This window comes from Puma concolor, chromosome A3 (assembly GCF_028749965.1).
Source record: "Puma concolor isolate L17-30 chromosome A3, mPumCon1.1.hap2, whole genome shotgun sequence".
Classification (NCBI taxonomy): Eukaryota; Metazoa; Chordata; class Mammalia; order Carnivora; family Felidae; genus Puma; species Puma concolor.
The window spans coordinates 55,112,262-55,127,171 of NC_141669.1; the positions used below are offsets into that span (position 1 = coordinate 55,112,262).

The window sequence follows — 14,910 nt, forward strand, 5'->3', positions numbered from 1 at the left end:
CACAAACCTGTCAGAGGCTGTGATTAATCTCTGTCTTTTGCAGAGGAAGAATTTGAAGCTCAAACAGAAAGGAGTGAATTGACTCGGTTCTAGAACCAGTAAAAGCCTTAACATGATCATTCCAGATCTGACGCCTCTGCCAAGCCTTACCCTTTAAAGGGGGTCCCTGATGAGAAACAGCAAAAGACCAATTGTTTAACATATACTTAACGATAAGAGAAGCAGTAAGGAATACACATAAAACAAATACTTGTAAACAGAATGTCACATTCTGACATTTAAAGAGAGAGAGAATCGCACGTATTGTTCGATGAACGAGGGTCAAAGAATACAGTGAAATAGCAGCTGTGGCAAAACCACATCAGGTTGAAGGAAGTTTATGTCAGAAAACTATAAGTAGAATGCAGATGCCTATCTGAGATGGCCCTAGAGACCCCATGGTGGTTTCTCACCAATGTAAGTGCTACCTCAAGATTACATCATGTGGGTGAGGATTTGAATAAAACTATACATACACTGTCAATCATCACGTGCTGGACAACTGAAACGTCAGTTTCACAGAATTATGAAGGTAAAAGAACCCATATTCCACTCTTCTGAGTTACTTCTTGGGAGGGAAGGATGTTGACCCAAGGTCCAGGAAAAGCTGGCCTTCTTCACTGCCTTGCTGCCTCACTGCAGCATCCCTGTTTATTTTGTAGAATCTACATTTGGGAGAAGCCACAGCATTTAAGAGTTCAGAATAATTTCCATAGCATCAGTGTGTGTGCCACAAGGGTTGCATGGATGTTCCAGAAGTGACCTCACTGAACAACTCTTCTCTTTATAAACTTCATCTTTCCTTCTTTTGAAATGGGTGCCAAATCTCAATAAGAGCAAACAAACAAACGAAGGGCCTTCTGATTCAAGTTGGCAAATTATGCATATTCGTTTCTCTGCCCTCCCCAAATCGCATCTACATGACAGTATTAGAGGGACCAGGAAGAATGGAAGGTGCAAGAGGATCAGCACCAGGGCTTTTTGTGAATCTCTGGAAGCCAGTCATTGGGTAGAATTATACTGAGGGATGAACACTGGCAAAAGGGACATCAGCTTCAGGACATGCCCAAGACAAAGCTGCAAAGGACAAGGCCCAGGAACTCAGGGACGGCAGGTATGAAAATGAACAGAACAGATGCCTGTGGAATAAATGGTGGAGTAGATTCATTTTCCTGTACATTCTCTGCACCCACTCACACGACGAGTCCAAGGCAGGATGATTCCAGGATGGTTAATTTCAGGGCCCTGGGATATCATCAGGCCTGCAGATTCTTCCCAACTCTCAGGCGCCCTGCTCAGCGCGTCAGCTCACCCACGACCACAAGTTGCCGGCAGCAGTCCCTTCCTCCCCACCGCAAGACGTGACAACTTCCGGGCTAAGGAAGGAGGACGGCTCCCACTCTTCCACGCCCCCCTTCTAAGAGCAAGAGCTCTTTTCCCAGAAGCCTCCCCAACAGACCTCCTGCCGCATCTCATTAGCCAGGACTGGGTCATGTGGCTGCCCCTACACCAGTCACGAGCAAGAGGAATGGAATTTCTGTGGTTGACTCAGAGCAGCGCTTCTCAAACTTGAGTGGGCTTCAGAATGGCCTGAGGATCTTGTGAAAACACCACTTTCTGGGCACCACTCCCAAAGGTTCTGGTTCAGTGAGTCTCGGGGTGGGGCTGGAGAGTTTGCATTTTTTGCCAGTCCCCAGATGATGCCGATGGTGTTGGTTTAAGAATCCCTGGACTTAATTAAGGAGACAACCAACAATGAAAGGGCTCATTCTGTTACAGGATTTTGAGTGGTTCTAATGTGACTTCCTGCCCACATGTTTCAAGTGAAGCCTTCGCATGCACACTGCCCGCCCGCATGCTCAAAGCTTAGTCATCTCTCTCATTCAGGGAAGTTATGATTGTAACCATCAGAAGAACTAAAAGCAGAAATGGTCACAAGTGGCTACCTCAGGAAAGCAGGTGGGGGGGGGAGGAAGTGATGACATATTTTATTATGATTATGTGCCCATCTGAACTGATTGGCTTTTTCTTTTCATCAGTGTTATTGAATACTAATTCTTTAATAAGAATACTTTTGTAGTGCACATTTTTCCTACTAAATAGTCTCAACTTTCTTGAGCCTTGGTACTGGCCTTCATGGAAGTCTGTGGTGGTGGTAGTGACCTGGGAGGAGTGGGGGTGAACTTCTCCCTAGGTTCTTTTCAAATTATTTTTCCAAAGAGAAAGAGTGCCATTTTTTTTTAAGTTTATTTATTTATTTTGAGAGAGAGGGCATGAGTGGGGAGTTTCAACCAGCCATTTGTATGTACATATCGAGATCAAGGTTGTGAATCCAGCTTAATGTATGTGGGGGTAGTTATCTTTCAAGGATACCAGTCATTGAATTAAAATCATCATAATGAGATTGACAAACTATTAACCTATGGTTTGTATCAAAATTTGTCTTAAGAATGGCGCTCTTTTGGGGCCCCTGGGTGGCTCAGTCCATTGAGCATCTGACTTCAACTTAGGTCATGATCTCGTGGTTCCTGGGTTCGAGCCCAAGTCAGGCTCTGCACTGACAGTGAGGAGCCTGCTTGGGATTCTCCCTGTCTCTCTCTCCGTCTTTCTCTGCCCCTCCCCAACCCACCCTCTCTCTCTCAAAATAAATAAATAAATTTAAAAGAAAAAAATAAAGAATGGCACTCTTTCTCTTTGGAAAAATAATTTGAAAAGAACCTAGGGAGAAGTTCACCTCCACTCCTCCCAGGCCACTACCATCACCACCACCACCACATACCTCCATGAAGGCCAGCACCCAGGCTCAAGAGAAAAAGGCTAAAACACTCTGCAAACAAGGGGAGAAGCTGTCAGACCTCCCCAGGAAATCCAGTGGAGAACAGAGAGGAGGAAGAAAAAAAATGGGTACCATGGGAGGAATGGGCTGCATTTTGAGCTCGCATGGACATCCTTCATCACTTTCCCAGGACCCTCTTCAGCTAAGAGTCTTATCCATGCTGTGTGAGTGATATTTTGTGGTGGAAACTAAAGCATCTCTGTTTCACATTTGACATGGGATGCCCCAGACCACCTAAGAGGGAACAGAAGGCCAAGGAGACTCAGAGAAGGTATTTCACCTACATCTCAAAGAGCACATCAGCCCCCAGTTGTCACCCTGTTATATAAGATTATATTATATAACATAATATATTATATGTAATATAATATATTATATTTCTAGAAAAGGCCACCAAGCTCACATCAGGGAGCAAATATTTCAACCCTATGAAGCTTCCAGGTGCCTGAGGGTCCTGACCTCCCGAGAAGGAGCTGTCACTCAGAGACATCTTCCTGGAAGAGGTGGTGAGCTGCCAGTGTCCAGAGTTTCCTGTGCAGGAAGCTTTAGGCCAAAAACTGAGTGTGTCCTTTAGATAGAACAACTCCGAGAGTTCCTCAGCTGGCATTTATCTACACAGAAATCACAGAGAAGTGAAATCTGACCCATCACAGAGGTCTTTCTGTGTAAATAAATAAGTAGATAAATAAATAAAAGCCCTGGGTTGTGTGGGCAGCAAGGAGACAGGCGCGTGCATGGGCGGCCCTTGGCCTGCACGAGCCGCACAAGGGCCTCGGAGGGCGCTTCTCCGGGGCCACGGGGGCTCCCACGGCGTCCTGGCTTTGGGCCCTCAAGGCTCAGGGAGGAGGGGGCTTCTGCACGCCCTCCGGGTCTGCATGCTGAGGGGCCGCAGGCGCCCTCGGGCGCCCTCGGGCGCCCTCGGGTTTCTCCCAGACCACTCAGGGGACTAGGTGCCCGCCATCCGGAGCCCAGGCCTGGCGGTGAAAAGGGGCCTGCAGACAGCATCCATGACAGATGATCATCGATCATGAGGAAGATGGTGGCCTAGGAGGATGCTGGGCTCACCACTTCCTGCTGATCACTTAGATTCCACCCACATCTGCCTAAATAACCCAGAAAGTGGCCAGAAGACTACCAGAACAGACTCTCCAGAGCCAAGTGTAGACAAGAGGCCCACAAAAGAGGGTAGGAAGGGCAGAGAGGCAGTGCGCTACACGGACTGGTGGGAGGAAGTCGGGGCGGTGGAGGGGCAGCCAGCCCGGCAAGGCAAAATCCCCAAGTCTGACTTGCAAAAGCAGAGGGGCCGGACTGCATGAGTTCTGACAGCCAGTGGGACTTAACATCTGGAATGTTATAAGTTAACAGCTCTGCTCGGAGAGCGGGAGGGCGAAGGACACGGGGAGGGAGAGTTGTTGAGCCCTGGAAGATGGAGCTCAGCCCGGTGGGGAACAAAGGCACTGGCCAGCGCCATCTCCTTCACCCATCCCCCAGCTGAAATCCCAAAGGGAACCAGTTTCTGTCACCGAACTTGCTTGCACCACGCAAACCCCCAACTCTGTGCTTCTGTGGATCCATCCCTCCAATGGGTCTGTCTGCCTCCGTCCAGGTGCCGCAGGGCCCCTCCCGCAGGGGACCACTGGCGGCAAAGAGAGCTAAGCCTGCCCCTTCCGCCCCTGTACACCTTGAGGATCCACCCTGGCTAATATGCCAGATCCCATAGAAGCAGCACCACAAGCCTGGCAGTGTGCAAGTAGCCCAGATAAGGGCCACACCACTCCACAGTGAGTCCTGCCCCTGGGAGAGGGGAAGATAAGGTACACACTAGTCTGATTGTGGCCCCAGTGGTGGGCTGGGGGCAGATATCAGGTCTGACTGCGGCCCCGCCCACCAACACAAGTTACTCCAGACATCACAGGGGAAGTGCCCTGCAGTTCAGCGCCACTCCAGGGACTATCCAAAATGACGAAACGGAAGATTTCTCCTCAAAAGAAACTCCAGGAAGTAGCAACAGCTAACGAATTGATCAAAAATGGTTTAAGCAATATAACGGAGCACGAATTTAAAATAATAGGCATAAAATTAATCGCTGGGCTTGAAAAAAGTATAGGGGACAGCAGAGAATCTATTGCTACAGAGATCAAGAGACTAAGAAACAGTCACGAGGAGCTAAAAATGCTATAAATGAGGTGCAAAATAAAATGGAGGCAACCACAGCTTGGATTGAAGAGGCAGAGGAGAGAATAGGTGAAGTAGAAGATAAAATTATGCTAAAAGAGGAAGCTGAGAAAAAGAGAGATAAAAAAAATCCAAGAGTATGAGGGGAGAATTAGAGAACTAAGTGATGCAATGAAGCGCAACAATATCCGTATAATAGGAATTCCAGAAGAGGAAGAGAAAGAGAAAGGGGCTGAAGGTGTACTTGAACAAATCATAGCTGAGAACTTCCCTGATCTGGGGAAGGAAAAATGCATTGAAATCCAAGAGGCACAGAGAACTCCCTTCAGACGTAACTTGAATCACTCTTCTGCATGACATATCATAATGAAACTGGCAAAATACAAGGATAAAGAGAAAGTTCTGAAACCAGCTAGGGATAAACACGCTCTAACATATAAAGGGAGACCAGTAAGACTAATGACGGATCTATCTACTAAAACTTGGCAGGCCAGAAAGGAATGGCAGGAAATCTTCAATGTGATGAACAGAAAAAAATATGCAGCCGAGAATACTTTATCCAGCAAGTCTGTCATTCAGAATAGAAGGAGAGATAAAGGTCTTCCCAAACAAACAAAAACTGAAGGAATTCATCACCACAAATCCAGCCCTACAAGAGATCCTAAGGGGGATTCTGTGAGTGAAATGTTGCAAGGACCACAAAGTACCAGAGACATCACTACAAGCATGAAACCTACAGATATCACAATGACTCTAAACCTATATCTTTCTATAATAACACTGAATGTAAATGGACTAAATGCTCCAACCAAAAGACATAGGGTATCAGAATGGATAAAAAAAACAAGACCCATCTATTTGCTGTCTAAAAGAGACTCATTTTAGACCTGAGGACACCTTCAGATTGAAAGTGAGGGGATGGAGAACTATATATCATGCTACTTGAAGTCAAAAGAAATCTGCAGTAGTCCTACTTATATCAGACAAATTAGACTTTAAATTAATGGCTGTAACAAGAGATGAAGAAGGGCATTATATAATAATTACAGGGTCTATCCATCAGGAAGAGCTAACAATTATAAATGTCTATGTGCTGAATACGGGAGCCCCCAAATATATAAAACAATTAATCACAAATATAAGCAACCTTATTGATAAGAATGTGGTAGTTGCAGGGGACTTTAATACTCCACTTACAACAATGGATAGATCATCTAGACACAGGATCGATAAAGAAACAAGGGCCCTGAATGATACATTGGATCAGATGGACTTGACAGATATATTTAGAACTCTGCATCCCAGAGCAACAGAATATACTTTCTTCTCGAGTGCACACATACTTTCTGACCACAGTGCTATGAAGCTTGAAATCAACCATAGGAAAAAGTCTGGAAAACCTCCAAAAGCATGGCGGTTAAAGAACACCCTACTAAAGAATGAATGGGTCAACCAGGCAATGAGAGGAGAAATTTAAAAATATATAGAAACAAATTAAAATGAAAATACAACAATCCAAACGCTTTGGGATGCATCAAAGGCAGTCCTGAGAGGAAAATACATTGCAATCCAGGCCTATCTCAAGAAACAAGAAAAATCCCAAATACAAAATCTAACAGCATACCTAAAGGAAATAGAAGCAAAACAGCAAAGACACCCCAAACCCAGCAGAAGAAGAGAAATAATAAAGATAAGAGCAGAAATAAACACTACAGAATCTAAAAAAACTGTAGAGCAGATCAATGAAACCAAGAGTTGGTTTTTTGAAAAAATAAACAAAATTGACAAACCTCTAGCCAGGCTTCTCAAAAAGAAAAGGGAGATGACCCAAATAGATAAAATCATGAATTAAAATGGAATCATTACAACCAATCCCTCAGAAATAGAAGCAACTATCAGGGAATACTATGAAAAATTATATGCCAACAAATTGGACAACCTGGAAGAAATGGACAAATTCCTAAGCAGCCACACGCTTCCAAAACTCAAGCAGGAAGAAATAGAAAACTTGAACAGACTCATAACCAGCAAAGAAATTGAATCAGTTATCAAAAATCTCCCAACAAATAAGAGTCCAGGACCAGATGGCTTCCAGGGGAATTCTACCAGACATTTAAAGCGAGATAATACCTATCCTTCTCAAGCTATTCCAAAAAATAGAAAGGGAAGGAAAAGTTCCAGACTCATTCTATGAAGCCAGCATTACTTTGATTCCTAAACCAGACAGAGACCCAGCAAAAAAAGAAAACTACAGGCCAATATCCCTGATGAATATGGATGCAAAAATTCTCAATAAGATACTAGCAAATCAAATTCAACAGCATGTAAAAAGAGTTATACACCATGATCAAGTGAGATTCATTCCTGGGCTGCAGGGCTGGTTCAACATTTGCAAATCAATCAATGTGATACATCACATTAATAAAAGAAAAGATAAGAACCATATGATCCTGTCAATCAATGCAGAAAAAGCAATTGACAAAATTCAGCATCCTTTCTTAATAAAAACCCTCGAGAAAGTTGGGATAGAAGGAACATACTTAAACATCATAAAAGCCATTTATGAAAAGCTCACAGCTAATATCATCCTCAACAGGGAAAAACTGAGAGCTTTCCCCCTGAGATCAGGAACACGACAGGGATGTCCACTCTCACCGCTGTTGTTTAACATAGTATTGGAAGTGTTAGCATCAGCAATTAGACAACAAAAGGAAATCAAAGGCATCAAAATTGCCAATGATGAAGTCAATCTTTCACTTTTTGCAGATGACATGATATCGTACATGGAAAACCCGATAGACTCCACGAAAAGTCTGCTACAACTGATACATGAATTCAGCAAAGTCGCAGGATACAAAATCAATGTACAGAAATCAGTTGCATTCTTATACACTAATAATGAAGCAACAGAAAGACAAATAAAGAAACTTACCCCATTCACAATTGCACCAAGAAGCATAAAATACCTGGGAATAAACCTAACCAAAGATGTAAAAGATCTGTATGCTGAAAACTATGGAAAGCTTATGAAGGAAATTGAAGAAGATATAAAGAAATGGAAAAACGTTCCGTGCTCATGGATTGGAAGAATAAATATTGTTAAAATGTCAATACTACCCAAAGCTATCTACACATTCAATGCAATCCCAATCAAAATTGCACCAGCATTCTTCTCGAAGCTAGAACAAGCAATCCTAAAATTTGTATGGAACCACAAAAGGCCTGAATACCGAAAGTAATTTTGAAGAAGAAGACTGAAGCAGGAGGCATCACAATCCCAGACTTTAGCCTCTACTACAAAGCTGTCATCATCAAGACAGCTTGGTATTGGCACAAAAACAGACACATAGACCAATGAAATAGAATAGAAACCCCAGAAGTAGACCCACAAATGTATGGCCAACTAATCTTTGACAAAGCAGGAAAGAATATCCAGTGAAAAAAGACAGTCTCTTTAACAAATGGTGCTGGGAGAACTGGACATCAACACGCAGAAGGATGACACTAGACCACTTTCTTACACCATTCACAAAAACAAACTCAAAATGGATAAAGGACCTGAATGTGAGACAGGAAACCATCAAAACCCTAGAGGAGAAAGCAGGAAAAAACCTCCCTGACCTCAGCCGCAGCAATTTCGTACGTGACACATCCCCAAAGGCAAGGGAATTAAAAGCAAAAATGAACTATTGGGACCCCATGAAGATAAAAAGCTTCTGCACTGCAAAGGACTAAACTAAAAGGCAAAAACAAACTAAAAGGCAACAAAACTAAACTAAAGGCAACAAAACTAAAAGGCAACCAATGGAATGGGAAAAGATATTTGCAAATGACATATCAAACAAAGGGCTAGTACCCAAAATCTATAAAGAACTCACCAAACTCCACACCTGAAAAACAAATAATCCAGTGAAGAAATGGGCAGAAAACATGAATAGACACTTCTCCAAAGAAGACATCCAGATGGCCAACAGGCACATGAAAAGATGCCCAACGTCGCTCCTCATCAGGGAAATACAAATCAAAACCACACTCAGATATCACCTCATGCCAGTCAGAGTGGCTAAAATGAACAAATCAGGAGACTATAGATGCTGGAGAGGATGTGGAGAAACGGGGACCCTCTTGCACTGTTGGTTAGAATGCACACTGGCGCAGCCGCTCTGGAAAACAGTGTGGAGGTTCCTCAGAAAATTAAAAATAGACCTACCCTATGACCCAGCAATAGCACTGCTAGGAATTTATCCAAGGGATACAGGAGTACTGATGCATAGGGGCACTTGTACCCCAATGTTTATAGCAGCACTCTCAACAATAGCCAAATTATGGAAAGAGCCTAAGTGTCCATCAACTGATGAATGGATAAAGAAATTGTGGTTTATATACACAATGGAATACTACGTGGCAATGAGAAAGAATGAAATATGGCCTTTTGTAGCAACGTGGATGGAACTGGAGAGTGTGATGCTAAGTGAAATAAGCCATACAGAGAAAGACAGATACCATATGTTTTCACTCTTATGTGGATCCTGAGAAACTTAACAGGAACCCATGGGGGAGGGGAAGGAAAAAAAAAAAAAAAAGAGGTTAGAGTGGGAGAGAGCCAAAGCATAAGAGACTGTTAAAAACTGAGAACAAACTGAGGGTTGATGGGGGGTGGGAGGGAGGAGAGGGTGGGTGATGGGTATTGAGGAGGGCACCTTTTGGGATGAGCACTGGGTGTTGTATGGAAACCAATTTGACAATAAATTTCATATATTAAAAAAAAAAAGATGGAAATTTAATTTTAAAAAATATTTAAAAATAAATAAATAAATAAATAAATAAATAAATAAAATAAATAAAAATAGATCTACCCTATGACCCAGCAATAGCACTGCTAGGAATTTACCCAAGAGATACAGGAGTGCTGATGCATGGGGGAACTTGTACCCCAATGTTTATAGCAGCACTTTTAACAATAGCCAAATTATGGAAAGAGCCTAAATGTCCATCAACTGATGAATGGATAAAGAAATTGTAGTTAAAAAAAAAAAAGAAATTGTGGTTTATATACACAATGGAATACTACGTGGCAATGAGAAAGAATGAAATATGGCCTTTTGAGCAACGTGGATGGAACTGGAGAGTGTTATGCTAAGTGAAATAAGTCATACAGAGAAAGACAGATACCATATGTTTTCACTCTTATGTGGATCCTGAGAAGCTTAACAGAAGACCATTGGGGAAGGGAAAAAAAAAGGTTAGAGAGGGAGGGAGCCAAAACATAAGAGACTCTTAAAAACTGAGAAGAAAAAAAAAAAAAGAAGAAAAAAACCCGAGAACAAACTGAGGGTTGATAGGTGGTGGGAGGGAGAGGAGGGTGGGTGATGGGTATTGAGGAGGGCACCTGTTGGGATGAGCACTGGGTGTTGTATGGAAACCAATTTGACAGTAAATTTCATATTTAAAAAAAAAGCCCTACAGCTATTTTTAGCCTGATTCACTCTAAAATCACTGTTGCATTCACCATCCAAAGAATAGGGACGCTGATTCAAATAATACTTATGTTCCATTTAGTTCTGGTCATTTCCCACTAATACCCAGAAAATAATCTGAAGATCTACCATGATTACAAGCTTACTGTTATTATTTCATTTGCTCAGGAATTGAATGGATTCTATTCATCAGCACATTCAGCACAACCTGAATTTTGCAATTCAGGTTTTATCTTTTTTTTTTTTTAAGTTTCTTCATTTCTCTTTGCAATTGTAAGGCTAGGTTGAATTATTATCTTTTTTTTCCCTCCCATTCTGTGGCTGATTCTCCTTTTCATTTATAAATTACCTATTTCACTTATCTTCAGACCTAGCAAAAATGCAACCTGCTCTCTGTCTCGAGTAATTAGCTGTTGTTTCCTTTTTGGGTCAAATGGAGGAGCTTGTAGTCAGGATCGTCAACAAGGCATCCCTCAAAAAAGAATAACACTATCACCCTAAGAAAGTCATTCTTTAACTTATTAGGGAAAAAACCTGAAGAGAAAAGAAACGTATTGGCCATTTTGTCTTGTAACCCAGAGTCCAATTTGATTCTGCTGTCTTTGTCTCCCTCCCGAAGAGGGTCATGAGACAGAGCAGACATCCACAGTGGCACAGTGTATTACATTTGTGCTTGTATCCCTCAGAGACAAGGGCAACATGGCTGGCTCAAGGAGGCAAAGTGAGACTGAAATACCTGGCGCACTCACTTGCCAAATTCCAGAATATTCGGATCTTGATTTAATCTGTTCCAAATTATAATCTGGGAGAGAAAAATTACCTGTCGACCTCCACAGCCACAGGAATACGAGGCAAGAGGAAAACTTGTTTCTCAGCTCCCTCTGCTGGCCTTTCAAAAAAAATCATCTCTCCCCTCACTACCAGGTCCTGTGCTGGGTATATGTAGTGGGCCAACTTCCTGCCACATGTGAGCCAATAAGGAAGTTAGGTCCACATTGACTGGGAAAATCTTGTCAAGGAACCAAGTGCTTCAAAAGATGAAAACGGAGGAGGGGTCAACCCAATGGTAAATCCAAACTAAAATGCTGATTCTCCAGTCCACCTTACAAAAAAGTTAACCTGAGATGAGGTCCAGGCACATTTATTCTGAAAAAGAATCCCAGATGATTCTGTTGCACCTCCTGGTTGGGAACTACAGGTCCTAAAAGTTATGTTTTTATAGTTAATGTGTATTCTGGCTGCTACTAAACTGTTTAAGTTTATATCTATTCTACAGGCTTTGGGAGCAGGGAAGAATCCGCATTTAACCTGACCCATTTAAATGGCCATCTAAATGGCACCTATAGCCTTGCTTATTCAGGCTAAAAACCCCAAATTCCCTTATTTTTTTATTGCAGTTTCTATCCTCTTGAAAGATCCTCAGGAACAAATAATAGCAATCCAGAGAGACACTTAGCATTGTGTGCACTCACATTTCTGCAGCCTTGCTGTTTTCTCATCTTTGGTTTCCTCATTTCTTCTCCTTAAGGATTTTGCTAATGTCAGTGCATTCCTTCTGAAGCTGGTGAGCAACCATTCAATGACAGAAGGGCCACAGCTCCCAAAATGTTCATGCTATTCATTTTGCATGATGACAGGGAAGATATGGCATGGTGTTGAGTGACACACACAGCATACTGAACCCACAGTCCTGAGGTCTACACATCAAACCTATCCCTGGCAAGAGAAGAGGTCTTGGCACGTCAGCTCAGTGACTAAGAGATGGCTTTTTGCTGGCCAGGGCATGATTTACACTCAAATTCTTTATACCTCAGGGGAGCTGCCCCAAGAAAAAGCTTTCAGGGCTCTAGGCTATATCCATTACCTTGGCCTGAAACCTTGCAGATGCGTAGCCTTGGTTATTTCCTACCAAGGGAAATAACTCAAAATCTGTCCAAATAATCATGGGTCAAAGTACACGCAAGACAACAGAACAAAACACTTATGTAGTTTCTTCTATCTAGGAAAATATTATGCACACATAATATAATACCTTCCTATAACCTTTTGTTCTCTTTTTTTTTTCAAATAACATTTTAATGATTTCCATCAGTACAACTGAAAATCTAGTGTCATAAAAGGGCATTTCCTGCTAAATTTCAAAATACAGCTTGTGGGCCATTTCTGAGCAGAAGCATCAAATGCTACTGAGTGTTCAATTTATTAACTAAAGTGACAGTATCATGGTCTAGGAGATGGGAAAGAGCAATAGCTCACAGATTTTGGCTAAGAAAGAAAACAAACAAAAACAATGTAAATAATAGAATAGCCACAGCTATAAGTAAAATAAAAATGTGATCTCAAATACCCATCTCTTAAATTACTAGAAAAAAAACTTACAGATAAAGTTACAGCAAATACAGTCTTCACAGATTTGGGTAAATTTATTTGCATTTTATAGTGATGTCTAAGCCCTATATCCAATGAAATCATTTTTTATTTGTTTTTTTATTTAAGAAAATTTTAATGTGTATTTATTTTTGAGAAAGAGAAAGAAAGACAGAGCATGAGCTGGGGAGGGACAGAGAGAGAAAAAGACACAGAATCTGAAGCAGGCTCCAGGCTCCGAGCTGTCAGCACAGAGCCTGACAGGGGTTCAAACCCAAGCCGTGAGATCATGACCTGAGCAGAAGTCGGGTGCTTAGCCAACTAGGCCACCCAGGCACCCCACCAATGAAACCATTTTTAAAAGCTCTATGAGGAATGGAAATTTAGATGTCTATTACCCTTTTCTTTAAAAAAGAAAAAAAAACACTAAAATTTCTGAATGAGCAAGATTCACTTTTGTAGGTAGAGGCCCTGCTTCTTCATAGTCCAGCTTTCCATCTAACAACCACAAGAGAAGAAGCTGGATATCTGTTTAGCTTTTGTGCGTTCACAAATTCCAAGTCACCATAGATACTCAGCTCCTCAGAGGGAACATACTGCTCCACAGCTGTAGCAACAGTTGCACAACAAGTCCAGAGCAATACCATCACCGAGAGGACAGGAGTTGTGGTTAAAATCCACCCAGAGTTAAGAGGGAAACATCTTAAAAAGCCATCACTTTCTCCATCTTCAAGACACTTCCTATGTGTTTGTGAACTTCTCGTTTGCAGATAGGACATTTTGTGTAGGCACAATTCTTTCAAATTTGTTGGCTCCTGCTCCAACTGTGATGCATACTGGGTTTCTGGCTTAGACTGGAATATAACTATTTTTCCATCATCAGCTTGAAGATAAAACGTCCATGGAGAGGTTATGAAGCTCTGTTCAGAGTCCATCATGTCACTCCAGAAGGACCTTACCAGAGTTAGAGGGAAGAATAGATGCATTTTTGGCATTAGGAGCATGAGCTGTTCTTGTCTCAGTTCAGCAAATGGCAGCTGGTCCTGGCAACCAAGATGTGAAGCATATTGCTTACCAGATTGAGAATGTGCTTCTCTACATGCAGATTCAACATTCCATTTTGGTCCAATTTAAACCAATTTCATCATCCACAAATTGACAAATTGAAAACAGCCTGCGACCTTTCTGACATGCGTACAACTCCTCTTCCTTGGGGTAGGTATGTAAGAGGAAGGTCAACTGACAGGCCCAGTGATAAGATGCCATATCACCCAAGGCCGAGTCAAACAGTTCAGCCCAAGTGGTCCTCGAGCCTCCCGCCAGGGCCATGGTCAGCAGCAGCAGTGGCGGGAACCCCAATTGGGCCCTGACCCAGAGGCTCCCCTTTGGCGCTGCCATTTTGTTTCCCTCTGACCACCCTTCATTCTTTACAAAGCAAGTTAATATGTGTTTTACAATCAAGTTTCACAACCACAAATACATGTTGATTTGTTACAACAGCTTTTTATAATTGATTTGTGTGTGTCTCTCTGTGTGTATATGTGTATATATGTATATATGTATTCTTAAACATGCATTTTATATATATTCATATAACTTTTAAATCAGGAATTTTTTTGAAAAACATTAATATTTTTAAGATAAGCTTCTTGATTATTGAAAATAATCTTTCAGTTTTGACAAATAGTAACCCAAAATATCTGTACGGACTCAATGGCACAATGCACAAGCACTCAAGCTTAATCCCCTGTGAGTGACCTTCTGAAAAATACCAATAGCAATACATTGAAATGATCTAGGTTCTATATGGGAGAAGGAGTCCTGAGATAAATATAGATAAGGATCTCTGGGTTTTTCAAAGACATATCTTTTTTAAAACATGTATTTTTATTACAGATATACTATAGATCTGTCATGTACCAGATTTGGGAGAATCTTGTTTATAATTTCAACAATGCTTTGCAGGCCATTTGTGACTCTCCAAGGGGATGACTGATACACATCTTCAAGCATCCA

The 14,910-nt window shown here is 41.9% G+C and overlaps 1 pseudogene; it reads right to left on the reverse strand.

Annotated features, from left to right (window-relative positions):
* Window positions 1–12,837: 12,837 nt before the first annotated feature.
* On the reverse strand, window positions 12,838–14,534 carry LOC112869331 (transmembrane protein 59 pseudogene; annotated as a pseudogene).
* Between the last annotated feature and the right edge of the window lie 376 nt (window positions 14,535–14,910).